General features: G+C 37.9%; 1 long non-coding RNA gene across 1 annotated transcript; it reads left to right on the top strand.

The window, feature by feature from the left end:
* The first annotated feature begins 3,268 nt into the window (after positions 1-3,268).
* On the top strand, positions 3,269-22,869 carry LOC140187215 (uncharacterized). Its single transcript, XR_011883033.1, has 3 exons — positions 3,269-3,818; positions 5,112-5,472; positions 18,753-22,869. It is a non-coding gene; the product is annotated as an uncharacterized lncRNA (long non-coding RNA).
* Positions 22,870-25,013: the final 2,144 nt, after the last annotated feature.

Genomic DNA, 25,013 nt, shown 5'->3' with positions numbered 1-25,013 from the left:
ATAGAACAGTTTACCACTATAACATCAATCCTGCGTTATCAATTTTGAAGTTACTTCATAATTCAAAACTTTGTTGTTTACTCGTCAGAACTCAGTGACGTATATTCTTGACTTCTAATTGTATTCTAAAGGAAACAAGTAAGCACATTGCGATTTGACTCTGGTTTAAGTCAGTACTTAGATGTGAGTAAAAAGGAAAAACAATTACTGGTGAAGAGTGTTTTACCAAATAAATCCAAATTAAATAATAATAATGAACATAGAACATAGAAAAGTACAGCACATGAACAAGCTCTTCCGCCCATAATGCAGTGCAAAACCAATTAAATTAGTAATGAAATGGCCAACTAATGAATCCCCTCTGCCTACTCAATGTCCACATCCCTCTATTCTCTTCACATTCATTGTGCCTTTCTAAACATCTCTTAAAAGTCTCTCATGTCTGAAGTCTTTACCATCACTCCAGGCAGCACATTCCAAACAGCCAACACGCTCTGTGTAAAAAACTTACCCTTCGCATCTCCTCTGAAATTACTCCCCTCAATTTAAATGCATGCCCTCTGGTTTTGGACATTTTGCCCCTGGGATATTGTCTGTCTACTCTGTCTATGCCTCTCATAATCTTGTAATCCTCAGTCAGATCTCCCATCAGCCTCCGGTTCTCCCAAGTAAACAACCCAATTTTGTCCAAACTCACATTATAGCACATGACCTCTACTCCAGGTGACATCCTGGTGAACCTCTTCTGCACCCTCTCCAAAGCCTCGAAATCCTTCCTATAAAGGGGCAACCAGAGCCGTATGCAATACTCCAGATGCGGCCCAACTCAAAATTTATAAAGCTGCAGCATAACTTCTTGAAAGATTAATAAGTTAGTAAAACATTCTCATTTAAAAATCTCAGTGACTGGTTACAGAAGTATAGCAACACATGAGTTTTGTTCTTGCATTTTGTTTTTAACTTTCTACATTTAGATTAGACAACTTTCAGCAAATAGCTATAGAAGAATTAAATTAATATCTCATATAGAACGATCGCTGTACTGTCCACACTGGATAGTTCTGAATCTGAAATAAATGCTCCTGTACATTCTCATTGTAAATTTATATTTTATGCAGACATATTGTGCACTCATGATTTTTCTTTGATCTCTTCTTTGAGAATAACGTAGAATTTAATCTGGAAATTGAATTGAAGTGAAATCTATAAAAAGAAACTCTAAACAAGACCCATCTCTGTTTATGCGTCTTTACTGCGAATAAACAGGGGAGAATACAGACATAAACATTTCTCATTCAGTGTGTAATATCAATTCTCAAGTGAAAAAGGTAATGAATTATCTAAGTGAATGATGGATGGAAAAAATTAGTGGCCGTGGTTTCAAAGCTATGGGATGCAGCAATTCTTAATAGGTCTATTTGCAAATGTGTTAAATCAGGGCAATTTTTGCTCTATGCACTCTCTTAAGGGTTAAACCTGCAATTTATTAAACAGAGAATAAATACTATTTGATGTGTTCTCAGCCTCACTATAAATTTCATTCTATATTTCCAAAATGCAGGCATTGCAAACATCAGGTATAAAATGTTTTACCTATGCTTTACCTTCTTCCCGCCTCAACCTGGAATCTCCAGGGAATAACATTGGATCATTCCATCCAAATCAGTAAGATTTTTTTCCTGCAGTGCATATCCTTGAGAAAGAGGAAAGGTAGGAAATGATTATGCTCTTTCTTCACTAGAAGTCGAATGCACCTCTGTTGTCTTAAGCATATGATTTGTCTCATCAGTAGCTGTGTGCATGCAAAACCAAACCAGCTGCATTGTTCGTGCTAAATGCAGAACACCAGAGCATCAGATTATCTATAGGCTTTTCCAGATGGCCTACCTTTTCCAGAGATGCTGCGTACAGTTGGATGGAAAGCACAGTACTTTAGTGCATGTATGGAAAGGTGGTTGTGCGTTTGAGTATTTGCCCACATTTATATGAAATACTGAAAGATTAATGTAAATGGGAACAAAATGTGACTGCATGTATTGAAACCAATTCATGAAGCTGTACCTTCTAGCTTGCAGGGGGGAAGAAGAACTCCATAGACAAGGGATAAAATATTATCTGCTATTTGCAGTACTGGAGCTGTTGTATGGTGCAGATGTGTCAGGTATAAAATCAGTCACAAGAATAAGCCTGGGACCAATAATGAAGATCAGAAATCCTCCCTGCTTTAGGAGCATGTTGCAAAAATATTGTATAGATTATGGCTCACAGGGGAAAGGTGAAACTTGGTTAGTTTTACAGCTGCTTACATTTTTAAACCCTGCTCACATGCTTCCTTTCAATACTGAACAGCTGGTTGCAGTGAACAAATAAATCAGATTTCTCCTTACCCCTCTTCCCCAACGCAGCATAAAGAATCTGTCATGAAATGTAGTGTTTCCTCTGGTCTCATTCAGGGGCAGTTATCTTGGGAGACTAATGTCTGGAGATCCTCTCCTGGTCAGTTATCACAAGTGACCAAAGCGACTTCATTATTCAGCTCTAATAGGAAGTCCTACAGAAGATTAGTGCTTACTAAAGCAATTCACAAGGAGTCAGGGGGAAATTTCACAGAGGTCTATCCAAACAGATCTTCTCCTACTGCAGGCTTATCGACCATTAGGATAACAAGTGTTATCCTATTGTTATTGAGAGAAACATCATTACATGATAACGAATAAGTGGCCTGCCGAGTCGACTTGCACCTTTAAAACTAACCGTCCCCAAGTATTTTCTGCTTTATTGCACAGGCAGCTGAAGAGAGAGATAAAGGGCAAAAACGAAATCAATATCATTTCAAGTTCCACCTTTTCAAGTCATTTCTATTGTCTCCTTTAGAAAAAGAAAACTTCCAGCAGATTTAACACAGTTTCTGTCGATATCTATTATTATATCGATGCTTACCATACATAGTAGGAACCTACTGAATCACTAGGACGCATTAGTGGTAAGACGAGATACCTCTTTATTTGGCCTGGCTAAAAATAGCAGTCAAATGGCAGAGTCAGAACTCTACAGGACAAGTAGTCAATGGGCTGAGTGAGCGATTGAACTCCAAATACTCCAGGTTCGGCAATCTGCAGCTGACAGGCTATTTTTTGCCATGGTTGACTAAATATGGTCAGGGAGGGAGCCACTCTGAAGGGACTGGTTGCCGGTAGTGCATGTTTCAGATGCTTAGCCGGGTATATAAGTACTAGAAATGTGGTCCCTCTTTCTGATTAGAAAGTGTTCTCAGCAGCCCCCTCCTGCGTGTGTGAGTGCTGACCTCTGCTTCTGTCTGACCTCTGGAGGGGAGAAGGTAGCTTCCCACTCACTACAGCTCATATGAATCAAGGTGCTCTGTGTCGCAGCATCCGTTCAAGTGAACGTCGCCTCTCCTGAACTCCTGGTTCTGTCCTTCGGTGTGCGGTCTGCCTCCCTTTCTGTCTCTGTCTCTGTCTGCCTGTCTGTCTCTCCCTTTCCTTGTCTTCAGCTTTTGGCTTGTCATACCTTTTAACACACACCAACGTGGCAAGGCTCCTCTGCAGCAGGATGGGAAGAGTTAGGGGCTGCAAAATTCAGAAGGAATTTCTACATCTGAGGACTAACACCAGCACAGGGCCCCCGTTTTCTGCATAAGAGATTGGCTATGAGAGAAGGCTGACGGCTGCTGCATGAAGTGCATATTGTTACCTCGTGATACTGTGACCCTCCTCTATGCATCTCTAACTCTCCAAAGCTGATTCAGCTTTCAGCTACTGCTCTGGTGACACAACTGCTGTAACAGAATCTCTGATCCGGTATGTCTTTCTCTCCTATCTTTCACCTCTAAACTGCTCTTGCGCCTGACAGTGGGGCTTAGTTGACCCCCGCCCGTGCAACATGCTCTCGTGTCTGTGTGCCTGTCAGTCTGTGTGTCTGTGTCTGTGCATACATGCCGGTGTGATGATGGGAGCCGGTGCGAGAGTGTGTGGGAATGCAGAAGGTTCTGTGGGTTTAATTCTGCCGTGCTGTACTTTGTATTTAACAAATACTGCAGAGCAAGCAATGGGCTGGAATGATCTAAACAGAAATGGGAGACCTTTGGCATGCGATCGCTCTGAAAGGTTAAAAAGCCTTTTATGCTTAATGCTGAGACAGGCTGCTTGATGGATGCTGATTGAAGTGATGTAAGGAAAAAACACAGTGATAAATAACAACAATAATAATAATTACTTAATAACAGTGACTGGAGTTAGTATGACCCAAGAGCCGGAAAGCACAGCGTAATAAAAACTTTCAACCCATGTTCTTACAGGAGAATTCTTAAAAATGAACAGTGAATTTGAACACTGAGGGAGGTGGGGAGTAGAGCTGTGCTTGAGGTGGGAGGGGTGATACAGGGTGGTGGTTAGAGGGGGTGGGGGGAGTTCTGTCAGTTTCCTGTTGCCCTGGTGTTCATCGGACGCCTGCTTGTACAGTGAGATCATCTACAGGCAGCTTTTAATTTCACTGGTTTCTCATTCACTCACTTGTCAAAGGGCAGCAGGATGAGTCACGCATTTGTCTTCACCTTGCCGTGGTCCCAGTCCCATGTGAAATTTTAATGGAGCCATCCAGGTCTTTGAGTGAATAGAGTGTAGCCAAACTAACCCGATGTCTGAGGAAAGTTAGCGTGTTTATGTATAGAAAGCACTTTTGGACAAGTTTCCTCTGTGAAATGAGCTACCAAGAATAATGTAACAGTTAAGGAAATGAAGATAGCGGGGCCTTTCGGAAAATTTATATTGTCCACCAGCTTTAAATGTTTATTGCTAAAGTTTGCTTAAAGAACACCACTCCCCAGCTTTTCCCTGGTAGCTTAGATCAAATGAATGTGTGAAACTAAAATTCATTAACACTAAGACATATGCCTTGCATTTGCCTGTAAATTGGTATTGATCTATGAGCTTGGACGGAGTAACAGGCAACAAAGCAGGTGAGTGGAGATGCAAAACGTACCATTACAGCAATGCTGAATGAGCATTAAGTGCCCCGTGTGACCTCTTGCTTTTGCCTTAGTGCCTAAATCCTGCCCATAATAGGCTTTTATTCAGTCTGATCATCATTTTCAGCATCGCCACTCTGGCCACATTGTTAGGGGAGGTTTAAAGCTCGGCCCCGGAATGACTGTGCAGCAGACAGAGAAAGACAGAGGCGGAGAAAGGGCGACTGAAAGCAAAGGATGGGACGTAAAATCACGAGGGGGCCAAGCTGGTTCTCTGTACAGCCTTTTGAATTTTTTATTGGTGGGGAACCCTCACTGTCTAACAGCGACTTGCAAGTGAACTGTCAGTGATGGCAACAGATGTGTGCCAGGGCAGCGCCAAGTCTGAAAGTGCACGCACCCTGCAATCAAGAAATGATCCTGGGACCACCAGTCCAAAAAATTTGACTTCTACCACCCTAATATATGGAATTTGCACTTTAACATAGGTAAGAAAATATTCATTGTTTTTTCTATAACTATGCGGCGAGCCACACATTTGGATAATTAAAAAAAAGCTCCTTTATTGATCTCAGCATGAATTAAAATTTGCAACATGTCATGACTGCAGTAATGTCTTTTAATTAAAGCGTTGTCAACTGTAGCATTTTCCCCAATCATTTCTCCTCTTCCTGCCAAACTCTAATGCTTATTATTAGTCCATGAAAAATATGTAAAGCAAACTGCGCATCCCTGGTGTAGCTCTTAACATTAGTGTTCAAAGCAAAATGGAGGGGAGGATTGCACTTTTAACAGCTGCTTTAAATTTGTTGCATGTAACCCAGATCCTGGGAGCAAGGATTCTGAATCAGCATTTTCACGTATGTGAAGGAAGCACATCTGGCAATTACCTATTTGGAACACATACTTCTTTATATGCCCATATGAACCTTGCAAGCTATGGAATGTAAAGAAGTATGTATTTCTTTTAGGGAATATTCGTCGAAGAAGAGTGACCATTCCAGAGAGAGAGAAAAAAAAATCTTGTCTGACAGGGCCGCCTGAATGTGGAGTCAATTGATGAGGTTGTTGTAGTGCATGTATTGTTCCGTCACTTTTCCTGTGTCAGCAGGTGGAATTGCTCATCGGGACATTAAATATTCAATATGCTGACTGCGGCAGTGCTTTGAAATGCAAGGCTGGAGGAGAGCTTTCTGTCCACATTTGTTTTAACAAACCAAAATCCAAATAGAATTTATTTTATTTATTCTGAAAAAGAAGTCGTATCAAGTGAATTGTGTTTACTCAGGCAGTCACAGCAGACTTCAGATTGCAGGAATGCGTTCATCTCTAGATAAGTCTGGCAAAATTCACCAGCTGTTTTCTATCTTTTGGCAAAATGAAGAATGTATTTAAGTATGATTGTTTTATTAAAACAAATGCCAGTGATTTTCACATTTTTCTAGATATTATCATGAAAATTGGCATGCTAAACATTTGCAGCAAATTTGCGTGAAATATTTTACAAATATGATATTTCTAAACTTCGAAGATTTTTGTTCATGCATTTTGCAAAACAAAATGTGCAAAGAGAGAAACCTTTATAACAATGCAACAGTTCAGCCATAATCGCATGCATTTGAATATACTTCATTGGTTGTAGGGTGCTTGGGATGTAACGGGGTTGAGGCAAATTCTACGAGAATCCAAGATTTTTATGTATTGGAGGCTCTGTGCTTCCAAAGATTCATCTGAATTTGAAGCAACTTTTATACAAAGGAAAAGTTTTGCCGCAGAGTCAGGCCTGAAATTTCAGATTTAAATAACTGCATATTTTAACCGTCTTTCTTTTTATTGGTAGCTTTGAGAGTTAAATGAAAAATTGTTGCTTAGATCTATCTTTATCTTAAATTGTATATTGTGATCTTTTAAAGTGGTGGATTCTGTTTTAATTAGACATGATATAAAAACTGTAAATTGAAATACTGCACGCCACTCCTATCAAATTTGCTGCAAATGGGATATTTTTGTTACTGTTCCACAGACTGTAGGTTTTTAATTACATTTTGCTTTCATTATGCATGACTAAGTGAGCATTTTAGAAATTATGCATGATAATAAATTGTATGTCACGTCTTACCATTGTGATGGCTTAGTTAGGGAGTGACTAGTTAGTTACAAATAAACACCAAGATAGCTGCTGAAGTAGGGTGATAAGACTTTAAAATATACCAAAAGAGAAAAAATGCTTCCGTGGCGTACTGTTATGGGAAGGCAATTGCACTTTCATGTTCTCAACTTTTGAGAAAGGTCAGAGGGTGCAAAAGTTGTCGATTAGTCAGTTGTAATGTAATACATGTTGTTTAGGAGAATCCCACTGATGTTCAGTCCTGCAGGGGAACTTTGGCAGCAACAGGTGTGAAAGAGACTAGATTGAGAACATTCTGCGCTGCAAAAGGATGACCTTTGCTGAGAGATACTGAACGGCATTGTGGGTAAAATTCAATCTCTCTCGACAGGCACGGTTGCAGAAAGCAAGTCTGCATTCTTGGCTAAGGGCTCAGTCCATTTGACCATTGCAGATTTGAATTGCGTTTTATGACCATGTTGGGCAATTTAGTTAATGCATTTTATCTATAACTCCATGTCAGCTCCTCAAAGAACTTGTAACTTTTTCTAATAGCAAGGTAGAAAGAAGAGCCTTTGAGACCTTTTTCTTAATTTCAGTCTCTAATTTGCCTAATGATTCTGATTTTTCAATTTCAATACATATCAAAATATCCAAAATATTTACTACAGGTATCTTGCCCTTTACACTGCTGCTTCGAATATAATCCCTCAAATTTTAGATTTTTTTATTTATTTAAAAGCTTTACTTCAAAATTGAATCTCATCTTATTTTGGATCTAATACATACTAAAAATGAATTTCTGCCCTTTATGCAGTTAAAATATTATTCATTTATTAAAAATCAGGAATCGCCAATTGGATTTTCAATGACTGCTGCTTGGTAAACTAGCAATCTACGAATATTAGTTTTCACAAAAGATAAGAAAGCTTACAATCCAAATTAAATAGCTAACTATCAAAGACAGTAATCATTTTATAGCATTAGTGTTTAAAACCCTAGACATGGCCTCAGTAAAAGCATTAGTGAATGGCGCATAAGCAATCTCATTTTAAACTGTCGTCCAAAGTGAAAAATGTTGTGTTGAGAAGTAAACCACTATTAAGCATGATTAGATTGACCCAAAGGACAGATAGTTCTGCAGCTTTTGCATTAGTGGCCAATCAGTTCTTGCCCACCAGGATGGAGAATTGCATAATATTTTTGATTTAAATAAAAAGAGCGCAAATGAATTTAGAAACGTGTTCAAGATTTTAGGATGTGAAGAGTGTATTGTAGGAAATGTCCGGGTGATCAGAAATGTGAATTTTATGTACAGTAAGAGGTTCGAGAGGGGAAACGTCAGCTACCGCCTTAGCATAAATTGAGAGTACATACCTGGGTCAACAAATCAAAGAAATCTGCAGAGTCAGAGTTTGGGCTGTGCACGTCCTATTGCAGAAAGATCAGCACTGCACTGCAGTATCTCTTTATGCGTCTGACACTGGCCTGGCTATTTAATCTTGCCCTATTTCCACAGTTATATGTGGATAAAATTAGGGAAAAGGGCAGTTAGTCTGTCAAAGATATTCCACCATGCTAGTGTGATTGCGTCACTAACCCTTCTTCTAAGTCAGGCCTTCTCTATCAATGTGATTAACTTTCCCCCCCTCCAACTCTGTATGTACCCTCTCCTCCATTCTCTCTCCCCTTTCAAAAGGTGTAGAAGCCTGAGCATTTGCTGACAGGATATATATGTTTTTTTTTGGGAAGCTTGATTGACGTTCCAAACAGATGCAGCTTATTATGAAGCACTCATCTGCCTGCGTAAGTAGCTCACCATGCCCTGATATGGGTAGGGCATGGAAGTGCACTGTTGTCTAAATAAGCACCTCAGTAGCTCAAAGTGTCCTAGAATGCCATGACAGCTGATATAAATAGTCTTCATTCTCAGCTGCCCTCTGTGCCGAAATCACACTTAACTAACCCCTGTAATGGAAGAGGGAGATGCTTCTCGTGGTAACCAAATGCAGTAATGTCCAGTGACTGGTAGATGAACAGCTGGGAAAGATAAATTGAAAATATTCCTGTTGTTCGCAATCATCTTTACATTTAAAACTGTCAGAATATATATATATGTGTATTCCTTGCTTTCCTTTTGCTCATATACCTGTTAATCACTTAACTAAATTAGCAGTGTTTGAATTTTAAACTCTAAAACTACAGGATAATTTCAAAGTATTGAAAGTTCTATTTAACCTAATCTATCAGAACTACGTGAATTCATTCAAAAATACAAAAATTAACAACTATTATTTGTGGCCATTTAACCTACTTGTATCAAACAAGCTATGCATAAGATGACATTGTTTAACTCAGAATGAAAGTCTGCATGTTTTAAACCAGTCCACCAAGTAACAGTTCCATTCAAAATATACTTTGTGTATTGAATTAGTCTTATTCAGTGTAATCTTTTCGGTGTTAACTTTTGAAGGATCATATGCATGAAAAGAATTAATTTACAGCCATTAGTTTCAATAAGTTAGAATTAGATGTTGGGCAGCTCTGTGGTTCATGAGATTATAGGACAAAATTCCCTGCGAAGTATTTGAGCCGCATGTAATGTTTATCCACCGATTTTTATTTTTATGCCAACTTCAGTTTATCAAGTAAATATATTTTTATCTGTTCAGTTAAACAGTACAAATGTTCTTTGATAATCAAGTGCAGACCAGTTGGCAGGAATAAATCTGAATCTGTTCAGTATTGTACAACAGAAGGTAGATTTGCTGGATCACTTCTAGCCTGAGAGCTCATTTAAAACATCTGAAGTCAATATTCTTTGTCATTGATTTGGTTCAATGTGGTGAGCAATTTTTTCAAATGAGATTTTAAGTGAAGAATTAATATTTCATCAGAACAACTTGCTCATTAAACAATTGAATTTATGATGTCAAAGGTTTCTGGCTTTCATTAACTTAATAATGTTTTCCAGCCCAGTTTGCATGAATACAATCAACATTTTTGCTGGTTCAAAGTTAAAAGATTTACTGACTTAGATATGAAGCTTAACATCTTATTCAGCAAACAATGGTTTGTTTTAAACATTTAAACAATGTCATGAATACTGATAGAACATTGTTTTAGGAGGAATTTCAAAAATAACAATGCTCGTATTTACATCCTAAGTTCAAAGGTTAAATTCACCTTTGATTTCTAGAATTCAATTGGGTGAGTAACACTGGATGCCCAAGGCATATTTATTATGATATTCCACGTGACACTGTCAAATCCTAAATAAACATTCTAGTTTAGTTATTTTGGATTGACAAATTAAAAATAATATTTTGAATGAACACAACACTTCAATAAATGTTAAAATTAAAAAATCCAGAGACCCATTGCGTGTTTTACAATTATTTTCATTTGCACTGGAAGTGTTTATAATGGTTCCTAGTTGATGACATAATTGTGAATTCAATTTACAAAGTATGCTTATTTTAATTGTACAGAATAGTCTTTGTAGAAAACACTCTGTGATCTCGTTTTTCTATTTAATTAAGTCATTAAAAATGACAACCAAAGCTAAAACCTTTTAAACAAAGATTCTCTTATCTCCAGATTGTTAGCATTCAATTCTAAGAGTAATGATGCATCAAAGGAAGTTTAAATAATGAATAAGTTCTATCATAGAGCATAAACAAAGTTACAAACATCTTTTCCCTAACAGTGAGCTGAAACTTACAGATATCACATTATTCATGAAGGGAAAATATAATTTAGAATCCCTGTCATATTTATTTTATTAATAATAGCAATAATGTGCTGTATCTGAAAAGAAAAATAACAGGCAGTGGATTAACTAATTCCTCACCTCCTCTAATAACCTTGGCAATAAACACAGAAACAAAAGTTTACCCCATTTTTGTATGAGCAGAATTACTGGACTTAGAGATTACTGACTGCACATGATATAGAAAGAGGATCAAATTTACATAGAAAGAGATCTGAACACTAACATGAGGATAAATAGCTCTAAAGTCTAAGATTATATCTCAATTACAATCTCATCATGACATCAGTAATATATGCCTAATGTGTAAGAAACCATTAGATACTAGAATACACAGTATGATAGCTACAGCATGAAGAAGAAAGTTAGCCAACATTTAGAAAGTTTTATATGAGCAATGATCTTAACAGCAAATGCCAATGGCATTGTTGAGACCAAATGAAGAATGCACCAACTTACTCACTAATCACTCCAAGATCTAATTCTGAAACTTGTTAAGTGTGACTCCAGTCCTCATTAATGTGATTGTGGGAAGCATGACAATTTTAATCAAAGTGAAATTAGATACTCATTTGTTGTTGATCTTGTGCCAATGTAGTTATGAAACCAAGAGGCTAACTTCCCAAGTCTCCTGACAATTCAGCTCCGTGGTGATTGTTGGGAGATGTGATTCACTTTGAAATTTCCACTTTTCTCATTTCCTTCACTTTTGTTCAGTATCTTTCCCTGGTACAGATCTGAAACAAGAATGGGACAGTACAGAGACTTCTCACCCCTGGTGGGTTACAAGACAGATGCTTCAATATAACACATGCCATTGTTCTCCTCTGACAGTCATATCTTCATCATTCTTTGTAGTCATGCTAGTTAGCCTTAAAAACATCTTGTCCTTCGGTTACGAATTAGTTCACTTCAAAACAGGGACATTATTTAATTAATTTAATTTTGTTAGTTCCTTTTATAACACTGTGACTTTTAAGTGCTTTTAATTTTATTTTTCGAATTTTGGGAATCTGTATAAATCAGACTAGATTAATACCTTCTATTAGCAGAAAGCTGACAGAGATTATGATTGGTTTATACTATGGAGTTTAAAAGAATGAGGAGTAATTTCATTGAGACTTTTAGATTTCACAGGGTTGACAGCGTAGAATAATAAGAGGCTATTTACTCAGACTAGAGAGTCTAGAATTACTGATGTTTTATAAAGATAAGTGACCATCCATTTATAAGTAAATTAACACATTTTTTTAAACCAGTGATTGTAGATCTTTGAAACTCTCAGTTATAGAGAGGTGTGTCTAAGGCAAAGGCCATGATCAATAGATTTTTGGGCACGAAGGGAACTGGAGGTTATGGGGTGTGGACTGGAAAGTGGGCATGAGATGTGATATCAGCCATATTCTAACAAACGATGCAGGGTACTCTTGTATTAAATGAGATTAGAATTTATCTTATTTCAGAGCAATCTAAAATGGGATCCCCTACAACAGTTACACTGAATGAATAAGTCACAGCCTGGCAACTTTCCAGGGAAGCAATCAAAGTGTAAAGAGCATAATTCACAAAGTGATTCTAAATTAGCAGAAAACAATTTTATTTAGGAGCAATTACTCTCAAAGATTGTGTTTTGTTACTTTTTATTTAATATTAATATTCTTTCTACAATTTTTTTACCAGCAAACTTTTGTAACTAGAATCTTAGAAAATAGAAATTTGATCCAGGGTGCTTGCTCCAACTCTTTAAAGGACCAATCCCATTAATTCACTCCCTCAGACATTCCTCACAATTCAACAAGTATTACCCATGCATTCCCTATTGGAAGCTATCATTTAAACTTCCACAGCCATGTTTATACATGGTGGCCTCCGGGATAACACATCGCAGACCCAAATTTTTCTCTTTTTTGTTCCCATGGTAATTCTGTTAATTTTTTAAAATTCCATGAATTCTAGTTACCAGTCCACCAATCAGCAGAAAACTTTCCCCATATTTACTCTATTGAAACTTCTGAAAACGTCAAGTGCTTTCATTTCATTCCTTTTTCTCTAAGGAGAATAATCTCTGCTTCTCCGGTTTCGCTTTGCCCCAACATAATTCTATTAATAGCTGAAAATATCTTCATTTCCTTTATTAATAATTATAAAGTTACTTTACAGTTTCAAAATCCCCATTAAGGTGATCAGTGCTACATTTTATTATGTTCTTCTTGGCTGGGATATATTATTTACTTATTGTATAATAATAAGTTGCACAAGCTTTCTACTTTGAGGGAGTAGATATATAGTAAGTGCCTATATCTTCAAAAAGCAAAAACAAGCATGAAGCCAGTAAGCCATTAAGAGCTTTCTTCTGTACATTTGATGTTCTTAATTTATCAATGTTGCCAAACAGTAGTTTCCAGAAAGCTTCGCATTTTCCGAATGCTGCTCTCCTTCTTTTATTGAGAACATAATTTCCAACATCCACATAAATTGTATTTTATCAAATTAGAAAAGGATCCTGACTCATTTTTCAAGGGCTGCCAGATGCCTGAAGTGATAGAAATTGGCTTAATCAGTGAATATTAAGTGTAAAAAGCCAGCTGATGCCGTAGTGACATCTGCAATGGACCTTGAGGTGAGTGGTCCTGGGTTAGAATCCTGCTGGCTCCTTGCACGCTTTCCATCCATGCTGGGTTGAGCATCAAGTTAGCAACTCAGTCTCATAAAAAGCAACTAGACAAATGCTACAGAAACAGCAAGGTTGCCACCTGATGCAACACAAGGCACAGAGAGGAACTAACTATTAAGTGTATAGAGAACTCATAAGTTTAAGACATCCTGAAATGTCAGCACTTTCAAAGGTGGGGTGGAGACAAATTTTGAACACTATTAATTTGATAAATTAGTTGTCTGTTATTGTACTTAAATAGAGGCTTTATTTAAGCAAATATTTTTAACCATTATGATGCATTGGAACTTAACCTTATAGAGATAGCATATTTACCCATATATATTTCAGACTGCTAAATCTATTAAAATATACCTGATTTTCATACGTTCCTGCTGCTGGAGCACTTCTGTGGTTGGAAGAGGTACCTTCTGTATTATATGAGATTTTGAGAATTCCAGACTGTTGAGTAACACACACAAAATGCTGGAGGAACTCAGCAGGTCAGGCAGCATCTATGAAGGAACTGTGGAAATGTTTAAAGTGCTAAGTCAACAGAGGATTTTTAGAAAATTAGCCTTTTGATTACTCAGTTTTGGTGAACTGCTACATTTTTATTTTGCATATGAATTACAATAGGCTTTAATTATATTTTTCTGATGTGCTCTTAATCATGAGAAAATATAAATGGAACAGCTCCAAGAAAGTGTCAAGAATTATTTGAACTTCAGATTTGATTTACTGAGACTGATAGTTAAATTCAGCAAACCAAATTTATTGAGTTTAATGACTTATGCATCTAATTAATAGCCAATTAAACAACCACAGAAAGTAAGTTACCTTCACCATTCACCTAGCCTATTGAAATCCGGTTTCCACAAAATAAAGTGAATTCTAAGTTGTTTATAGTTTTCCTTTCAAATTCTTAGCCACGTACTTTTGGTATTTGATTCATAGTAATGCCTAGAGTTGGTCAACTGTTCTTTCATCTCCAGTTTTGAAATCATTGCCAGACAATACCTCCAGTTACTTATCTTGGTCTTCAGCATCTTGCATTGCTTGCTCTCAGCTAAACTCCAGAAGCACAGTCAAGAGAAAATCTGCGGATGCTGGATATCCAAGCAACACACACAAAATGCTGGAGGAACACAGCAAGCCAGGCAGCATCTATAGAAAAGAGTACAGTCAAAGGGTCTCAGCCCAAAATATCAACTGTTCTCTTTTTCATAGATGCAGCCTGGCCTGCTGAGCTCCCCCAGCATTTTTTGTGTGTTGTCCAGAAACACAGTGTGGGGGTTGTTCAAATTTCAATTGACTTAGTCATGCAGAAGTACATCAGTAGTAAGAGTAGTTCTCAGAGCTCCCATTGACTCTGCTCTTCTAGAGTTGACTGTGTGTCCCTACTAGATACCCTTCTTGTATTATAAGGTTTTTGTTCTTGGTTTTGAATATATTCAATAAATGAAAATTTGTATGCTTAATTGAACTAAAATCTATATCCCTCAGAGATAGAGAATTCAAAGGTTTACAAGGCCCTGAATGTAATTATTTCTCCTTATGTCAGTCTGTAAGGCCATTATCCCAAGTCCATGCACTGTACCTGTCTCATGACCATTTTAGAGACACAATCTATGCAGATACTGGAATCTGGAGCGACACACAAAGTGCTATAGGAACTCAGCTAGTCAGGCAGCATCTATGGAAAGAAATGCTGGACTGACCTGCTGGACTGATGCTGCCTGACCTGCTGAGTTCATCCAGCATTTTGTACATTAAACCCACTTTAATCAACAGCATCTCAAATCTTCCATGTCCATCCTTCTCCTAATGATCACCTCTCAATTCATTTAACAGCAGTGACTTGAAGCCTCTCATCATCCTATAAATATAGTTATTTTATTCCAAGATGATTCTGCAAATTCAAGAATTCTTTCTTCCCTAATGCCTCCTTCTTCCATAAACACTGATCTCCAAAAAGTACCAAGATTTCAGTGGCAGTAGGATAGATACTGTGTAATTTATGCGTGTAGTGCTATTGTTTTCCCTGGAGGCTGTCCCTGGATTAAGAATGCCTGGTTTATTGACACCGCTGCATATGAACGAACTCCCATAATATTATTGAATTTAGAAATCTGATAAATGTACATGCATTCATTCATTCATTGCAATCTGATAAATGTACATGCATTCATTGCGATGAATGGCAGAACTAGTTTCCTCTCATTCTCTCCACTTTTGGTATCCGTTCTTTCAAGGCAGTCTGTTGTGCTTTTGATTCCAGTCATTACAATAACATAGAGGTACACAATTACTTTTGTGTATTTTTCAATTTATGGACACAACCAACTTAAGTTCACCTGTAAAGCATAACCTGTTCGTTGCCTGGGGATAGCTTGTATCTGATTAGTTCATGAAGTCTTATTCCCATAGAATCCCTTGACTTAGTTTGTTTCTCTTACCTCTGTATTCCCTCCAATCTCCTTTGGCTGTGACTCCCACTTTATACTTTATTGAAACCATTTTATTTATTTTTTAACAATTTGCAACTCAACTATCAAAATAATGATAACAGTGCCTCCTTCAGCAATGGTCGCTCATTTTAAAAACAGTCACCACAAGCCAACCCTGAATGCCAACCTTGGCAACCTTACATTCAGGTACCTGGGCTTCCTTCTGGCGCGGTTTGTCATACCTCCTCCTCCCCTAGTAACACATCTTGAAATCGAACATTTTGACCGATAATTAGTTGCTTGTCTTAATATCACTGTCTTTGTTCTGGTGTTCTTTTATCCTCACATCTTACTGTATTGTTGTAGGGTTTTTTTTCATTACTTGAAAGCAAAACTGTTTATTGCTAAAGCAATTAAGTTCTTTCAGACCAAGAATTCCATGTAGTAGTTTGGATATTTTTGGTTAACTGTGTGGTACTAAATCTGTAGAGTTTATCTAAAATCCATCTTGAATTTTCCTTGTTTGCTCTGGAGTTGGGGGGGAGGGGGTCAATATAGCTAATGATGCATGTTTTGAGACAATAATTTTAGAAAGGAAGCAGAACATCTGAAATGACAAGCAGGAGCCTTGTGTCTGATGTTTGGTTTCAATATTTAAGCAGCTCATATAAAAATTAATCTAATGCACTTGCTGCTTAATTTCAATGCACATACCAGTTCAACCAATTAATTTCCCAATGTCATAGTTGTTCTTGCATTATGTTGATATTCTCACTTGAGTATAGATCATTGGATAAATAAGGTGAAGTATTGATATTGTTCTTTTTTTAACTTCTCAGTTTATTGCTATTCACATTTCCTCATTTTTTTTCTATGTTCATGTTTGGATAGAAGAGAGGTAAGATACTGTTTGGTCCACATAGGATATAGTGACTGAATATTTGTCTTGTTGCCTCCTAATTTCTATTCTCTTTAATGTTGATGTTATGATGGTTATCATGCATTGATATTCAGAGGTGGTTACATTGCTACCTAAAGGCATGAAGATGTGCTGAAAGAAAACTGCCTTTCCATTTAGAAATACAGGTTGGAATTCTCTAATCCAGCATCCTTAGTACCCATCTGGGCTGAAGCATAGAAATTGTCCCCTAACCATCTCCCTCTAAGCAAGAGAACTTTAAGAATGATGGGACATTTGTAGGAAAAGGAAATTGCAAGTTTCCGAGGACTGTCTGTAGTCCAAAACATTCATAATATGGAAATATCATCAGCGGAGATTGCAAAATTTCCGTTGCTATATTAACTAGTTACTAAATTAGTACAGGTTTTAATTAATTTTAGATCTTAGTTAATTGGTGCAGATCTGTATTGCGGTTTGAAAATATGCCAGACCACAGATGTGGCCAGACCACTGGGTGTTGGAACAGAGAGTTTTAACTTATGTTCTAATTCTTTCTTTTCTGCCTATGGGTAGGAAGAAGGAAGAAAAGTGCCAGTCTCAAACTTTCCAAGATATAATAATTTTTGTGGTTAAGCTTTGATATGACATGAAATAACCCATCAAAAAAAAAGATAAGAAGTAATAAAATACCAAGAGAAATTAACTTTGGCTAGGTTACAGTACCAGTAAAAGTTGAACTGTTTTCAGACTACTTGATGAGTTTGTCATTATTTTATATGCTCTGAATTTGCATGGATGGACTAGATTGGTAAATGATAATTTGGTTATATTCTGGCTTAATTATGAATGTTTTTTATATAATTAATAAGTCAATATTTCAGATAAGCTTTTCTGAGCCAAATGCTTTGCTAAAGCTGGTAAAATGGAACCAAATCAACTCTTCTATGGATTTGGTCCCCTTCAACCAGCTGTAGCTGTGCATTGATCGCCTCAGCATGAGCAGGAAACAGAGAACAGGCCTGAGCTGAAACTGCCAACGAAAGCTGAGGATAAACAGCTTTGAAGACATTGTCAATAGGGAAATTATGGTGCTTGACATCTGCAAATATATCATGCACGAGTAAACTGTTAGGCTGCACCCTAGTCATCGAGCAGACCTGCACAAATCTAAGAGCATATGGAAAGAGAAATCTTTATCCTGCCATTTTCTTCTTAGTTTTTTTCTCCCCCTAACAGGAGAATCATGATGCATCAACGCAATATCGTTTTATGTAGCTGGCTTGTAATATTAGTTAATCAATATATGTACAAGTTGTGTGTTGATTATATAAATAAATGGTTTAATCTCTTTTCTTTGGTTCACTGGAGTCACTACAACATTGTTTTTTTATTACTATAGTCAAGTGTTCTTATACTGCAGCTCCTCTAACCCCACTGCCATACTATCGAAGTATTAGTTATAACAATTGGGCTATCCAATCATGTATTCTGTAATAGATGTGCTGAGAAGCAGACTAGAGCTCCTTTACTCTGCCAATAATAACATCTCATATTGCTTCAGGTTCTCATTTCTGTCAGCAGCCACATTTTAATGTTTCCAAATAAGAGCCACTGGTTTAGTAGCAATTAGACGATAAGACGCAGACCAGTTCGGCCACTCGGTCCATCGAGTCTGCTCTGCTATTCCATCATGGCTAACTTTCTATCCCTCTCAACTGCATTCTCCTGCCTTGCCCCATCACCTTAGACACCTTACTAATCAAGAACCTATCAACCTGTGCTTTAAATATACCCAATGGCTTGGCCTCCACAGCCGTCTGTGGGAATAAATTCCACAGTTTCACCACCATCTGGCTAAAAAATCCTCTTCGTCTTTGTTTTAAAGGGATATCCTTCTATTCTGAGACTGTGCACTCTGGTCTTAGACTCTCCCACCATAGGATGGAAGCATCCGGTCCAAGCCCAGCCTTGCTGTATTCAATAGGTTTCAATGAGAACTCCCTTCATTCTTCTCAACTACAGTGAGTACAGGACAAAGCCACATACACCTCTGAAGGCAGTGACTCAAAGCAGCAGCCCTTCCGATGGCAGCGACTCCAACCAGCAGCCAAATGTCGTGCAATTTGTTAACTTTGCAACAGCAGTACAATGCAATACATGATCATTTAGAAAAATACCTGTGATTTACAGTGTGTATATATATCCATTCAGAAATCGGGTGGCAGAGGGAAAGAAGCTCTTCCTGAATCATTGAATGGGCACCTTCAGGCTCCTGCACCTCCTTCCTGATGATAACAATGCAAAGAGGTCATGTCCTGGGTGGTGGGGGTCCTTAATGATAGATGCCACCTTTTTGAGACATTGCTCCTTGAAGATGTTGTGGATACTACAGAGGGCAGTGCCCATGATGGAGCTGAATAAGTTTACAACTTTCTGCAGCTTATCCTGTACAGCAGCTCTCCATACCAGAGTGTGATGCAGCCAATTAGAATATCCTGCATGGTACATCTTTAGAAACTCGCGAGTGTTTTAGGTGACACACCAAATCTCCACAAGCTCCTAATAAAATATGGCTGCCATCTTGCCTTCTTTATAGAATGAAAAAAGCTGGAACTGGTGAATCCTGTGCCTATTTGAAAAACATCAAAAATAATCCTCTTTCACAAATCAAGTTGGTTTGTTTGTTCACCAGGGATCCATGCATGTAGGAAATATGGACTCGCGAATCAATGTTATCTCTGACTAGAGCTATCTTGAACCATTGTTCCTGTTTGGCGCTCACTGATTGGTGAATATATCCTGGTTTTTGTTGTTCAGTCATTATAATCGAGTACGACTCTTTGTGATCTCATGGACCATATGGTCCATAGGGTTTTCATAGCAATATACGGAGGTAGATTGCCAGGCGTTTCGTCTGTGCAGATTCTGCTGCTGCCCAGGTTGGCACCCGGCTCCAGACCACCTGCCTTGAAGACCAGTGCTGATGCCACTACCCTACCAGCTGGCCCCATATCCTGGTTTACTCTAGCTAACAACGTTGGGAATGTCACATTTGTACCGTTTGTCAAACTCCTATAATGAAAGATCATACAGGCCTTTTCAAGTTAAAACACTCTCGTTTGAGAACAGTCAGCCCCACTACACATGAGGTGGATTGTACATTGTCCATAAGACCATAAGATATAGGAGTAGAATTAGGCCATTTGGCCCATCGAGCCTGCTCTACTATTCCAACATGACTGATCCATTTCCTCTCACCCTTAACTTCCTGCCTTCTCCCCTGCCCAATCAAGAATCTGTCAACCTCTGCCTTAAATATACATAAAGACTTGGCCTTCACAGCTGCCTGTGGCAGAGAATTCCACAGATTCGCCACCGTCTGGTTGAAGAAATTCCTCCTCATCTCCATTCTAAAAGGATGTCGCTGTGTTCTGAGACTGTGTCCTTTGGTCTTAGACTTTCCCACCATAGGAAACAACCTCTCCACATCCACACTATCAAGGCCTTCTACCATTTGATTGGGTTTCAATGAGGTCACCCCTCATTCTTCTGAATTTCAGTAAATAAAGGCTCAGAGTCACCAAACATCCTTCATATGTCAAGTGATTCAACCCTGGAATCATTTCCATGAACATCCTTTGAACCCTCTCCAGTTTCAGCACATCCTTTCCAAGATAAGGGACCCAAAACTACTCACAATGCTCCAAGTAAGACCTCACCAGTGCTTTATGAAGTCTCACCATTATGTCCTTGCTTCTGTATTCTAGTCCTTTTGAAATGAGTGCTAACATTGTATTTGCCTTCATCACCACAGACTCAACGTGCAAATTAACTTTTAGGGATTCCTGCACATGGACTCACTCCCAAGTCTCTTTGCACCTGAGTTTTTTGTATTTTCTCTCCATTTAGACAATAGTTAACCCTTTCATTTCTTCTACCTCAGTGCATGACGATACCCTTTCCGACACTGTAATCCATCTGGCATTTCTTTGCCCATTTTCCTAATTTGTCCTTCTGTATCCTCTTTACTTCCTCAAAACTATCTGGCCCTCCACCTGTCTTCATATCATTTGCAAACTTTGCATAAAGTCATCAATTCCATCTGCAAATCATTGATATATAACGTAAAAAGAATCGGTCCCAACATAGAACTCTGTGGAGTAGAACTAGTCACCGGAAGTTAGCTAGAAAAGGCTCCCTTTATTCCCATTCTTTGCCTCCTGCCTATCAGCCACTGCTTTATGCATGCTAGAATCTTTCCTGTAATACCATGGGCTTGTATCTTGTTAAGCAGCCTCATATGTGGCACCTGGTCAAAGGCTTTCTGAAAATGCAAATACACAACATCCACTGATTCTCCTTTGGCCATTCTGCTTATTATTTCTTCAAAGAATTTTGACAGATTTGCCAGGCAAGATTTTCCCTTGAGGAAACCATGCTGATTACTGCCTATTTTATCATATGCCTCCAAGTATGCTGAGACCTCATCCTTAACAATCGACTCTAAAATCTTCCCAACCACTGAGGTCAGACTAACTGGCCTATGGTTTCCTTTCTTCTGCCTCTCTCCCTTCTTGATGAAGTGGAGTGACATTTTCAATTTCCTGTCTTCCAGAACCTTTGCAATCTGTCGCTGCTGAAATCTGCAGGCCCACAAAATCATTGTTCATTAAGTTCAGTTTGTTTTAAAGTTACAATGAATTTTCCAACTCTCTGTATTAACAGTGCCTCAGATTTAGATTGCCTCCATAGCTTGGTAAAACTACAGACTACATTTACAATGCAACAGACCTTCCAGTAATACTTCAAATTATGGAAGCAGCAGAACTGAATATGATTCATGATGTGTCAGAATATTAAAGCAAGGAAAAAATGCACTTTGTTAACAAAATCTGACTGTATCATCTCATCTGTAATGACCCACGTTAGGGCTTGTCAAGGATAAGAAATGTTATTTTTACCTGCATATGTAGGCTAGATACTTGGTAGTTTTATTTTAAAAACTCTCAACACCAACCAAAAGTAACTGACAACAGTGACTACCCACGACAGAATCCACATACTCTAGGACACGTTTTAAATCACAATGGGTGAGTTTCACTAAAACAGTTTGGTTTCATGACAGCTCGGTACATGACAGTAGAGCAGCGGTTAGCACAACACTATTACAGCTTGGGGAGGTTGTAGTTCAGAGTTCATTTTCAGCACCATCAGTAAGGAGTTTGTACATTCTCCCCGTGACTAGTGAGCCGGACAGCTGCTCTAGTTTCCTCCCACAGTCCAAAGACGCACCAATTAGTAGGTTAATTGGTCATTGTAAATTGTCCTGTGATTAGGATATTTTTAAATAGGTGGGTTGGTGGGGTCCGGAGAGGGGCGGTTGTGGTGTGAACATATAAGGGCCATAAGGGCCTGTCCCACGCTTTAAAAGCTATTTACAATACAGTGGAGAGTATCCCACCTTATAATCAAATTTGCAATTCATTCCAGATTCTTGCCTGGGTAGTGAAGACAAATATCTATTCCTTTTTGTTTGCATCTATGGTAGCGCAATTTGTTACACACCAAGCTACAGGAGGTAACATTCTGCTAAGATAAAGAAGGAAGAGAATCAGTCATTATCTTGTATTCTGAATCTTATTGTCTTTGGATTGGTTTTAAACAGATACAATCACTTGTTTTAATCTACTTAGATCAATTCTCCAGAGATGCCATCCTTAAAACAACATCTTCAGTTATAAGTCAGTAAAGTTGGCTCAAAGAAATTCAACCCATCTATATAAAAAAAATTATAAGATTTCCACTAGCAATTAATTGAATCTTTTTAAATCTAATTCCTAATTATAGCACTGAACCTACAAAATGATTTATTTGATCCACTAGAAACTTCTATAAAATATTACTTTAACAATAGAGTATAACTTATGAACAAATGGGTCAAGAAATCTGAAAATTTACTAGAGAGAGAAAAATACAAAAATACTTGATAAGAGATATTTTATTTCATCAGCGAAATATTTCATTCACTAAATTAAGCTAATGATACAAAGATCTAAGAGTTGTACATAAGCCAAGATAATCAGCTGACACAAAATAAAAATTATGATGGCCTGATTTTTAAGCTCGCAGTGGAAGGGAATCATTTGATCACAATGTTATTCTGGGCTCTGCACGTGCACTGCCCCATTCCAATGTCACTCGGTGTCTGAGACTTTCTGTGGGGATTTCTGGCATTTAGGAACATCGATGTCCTCAAGCTGGCTGAGCATTCCAAACAGACAGCAAACAAGAAAATAAAAAGGAACAACTGATATAATGTTTACAATACAGTATTTTGTGGATAGAAAACATCAAGATATCATACACAAAGAGGAAGCTAATACAGTAATATAAATAAACTTTATATGAGAGTTTGAAAGAAATTCAAAAATTTAGACTCCACACCTGGGGATTTAGTCTTCTAAGACCAGAGAAGAGTTTCCACAATAATGCAAGTTCAAAGTAAATGTTATTATCAAAGTACATATATGTTACTGTACACAACCCTGAGATTCAGTTTTTGCAGGCATACTTAACAAATCTATAAAATAACAACTATAACAGAATCAATGAACGACCATCCAACTATGGGTTTCAATCAGAGTGCAGAAGACAACAAACTATGTAAATACAAAAATGAAGAAATAATAATAAATAAATAAGCAATAAATATTGAGAACATGAGACGAAGAGTCCTTGGAAAGTGAGTCCAGTTTGTTGTAGGAACATCTCAATGATGGGGCAAGTGAAGTTGAATTAAGTTATTCCCTTTGTTTCAAGAGCCTGATGTTAAGTGGTAATAACGATTCCTGATCCTGGTGGTGTGAGTCTTAAGGTTCTCATACCTACTTTTTGATGGCAGCAGTGAAAAGGGTGCATGTTCTATGTGGTGGACATCCCTGTTGATGAATGCTGCTTTCCTGCAATAGTGTTTCACGTAGACTTGCTCAAGGGACTAAGCCACATTTTTGTAGGATTTTCTGTTCAAGGGCATTGGTGTTTCCATACCAGGCTATGATACAGCCAGTCATTAAATCTAAATATACCAATAAAACTTATTTGTACTTCTCAAACAGGATTTCAAATTTTCAGTATTTTTTAAACAAGAATACTGAAAGGGATTTTAAAACTTGTGTCAAATCACTGGTTCTATATTAATGGTGATTCTGAATATTATAGAGAAGCAATATATTACTGACAATCTTTTCCAGATTCACATAAGTTGCAACGTATGAACAATGCTAAGAACTGCTGTGTGTTTTACAGGAAATAATGGGTGAAGAAAAATATATGGCCTTATGGTCTTATATAGTCAGCTTCAATAGAGGCACAATTTTCAGACAAATATTATTACAAAAACATACATATTATGTAAGGTGCAGCAGATTTGTATACAGCTGTGGTCATGATCAGTAAGAAGATAATTCACACAACAGTAAGTAAATCATTTATGGTTCACATGCGACACACACAGGTCAGGCAGCATCTATGGAAAGGAACAAATCTTCGATGTTTCGGGACAAAACCCTTCTTCAGAACTGAGAGGAAGGGGGAAGATGGCAGAATAAAAATGTTGCCAGGAGTGGAAGAAGGCTAGCTGAAAGGTGATAAGTGAAGCCAGGTGGGAGAGAAAGGAAGGAGGCTGGAGAAAATAGAATCTGATAGGAGTGGAGAGTGGACCATAGCAGAAAGGGAAGGAGGAGAGGAGCCAGGGGAAGTAATAAGCAGGTGAGGAATTTATTTACCTGAAAGAGAAATTGATCTTCATACAATCATGCTGGAGGGTACCCAGACGGAATAGAAGGTGTTGCTCCTCTACCCTGAGGGCCTCATCTTGGCACAAGAGAACTGACACATTGGAATAGGAATGGAAATTGGAATTAAGTTATTTGGCCTCATGGAATAGCTAATGTTGTGCCTTTATTTTAAAATGCTGCAGAGATAAGTCAGGGAAGTACATACAAGTGAGCATTTCCTCAGTGATGGGATTCATAGGAGAGGATTCTAAGAGACAGGATTTATTTGCATTTGGAAAGGTAGGAGCTGAATAGGGATAGTCAGCATTGCATGGGAAATCATGTCTCATGACTTTCAGCAGCCAGTGACT

This window comes from Mobula birostris, chromosome 2, assembly GCF_030028105.1.
Source record: "Mobula birostris isolate sMobBir1 chromosome 2, sMobBir1.hap1, whole genome shotgun sequence".
Classification (NCBI taxonomy): domain Eukaryota; kingdom Metazoa; phylum Chordata; class Chondrichthyes; order Myliobatiformes; family Myliobatidae; genus Mobula; species Mobula birostris.
This window is presented reverse-complemented; position numbering and strand designations above follow the sequence as displayed.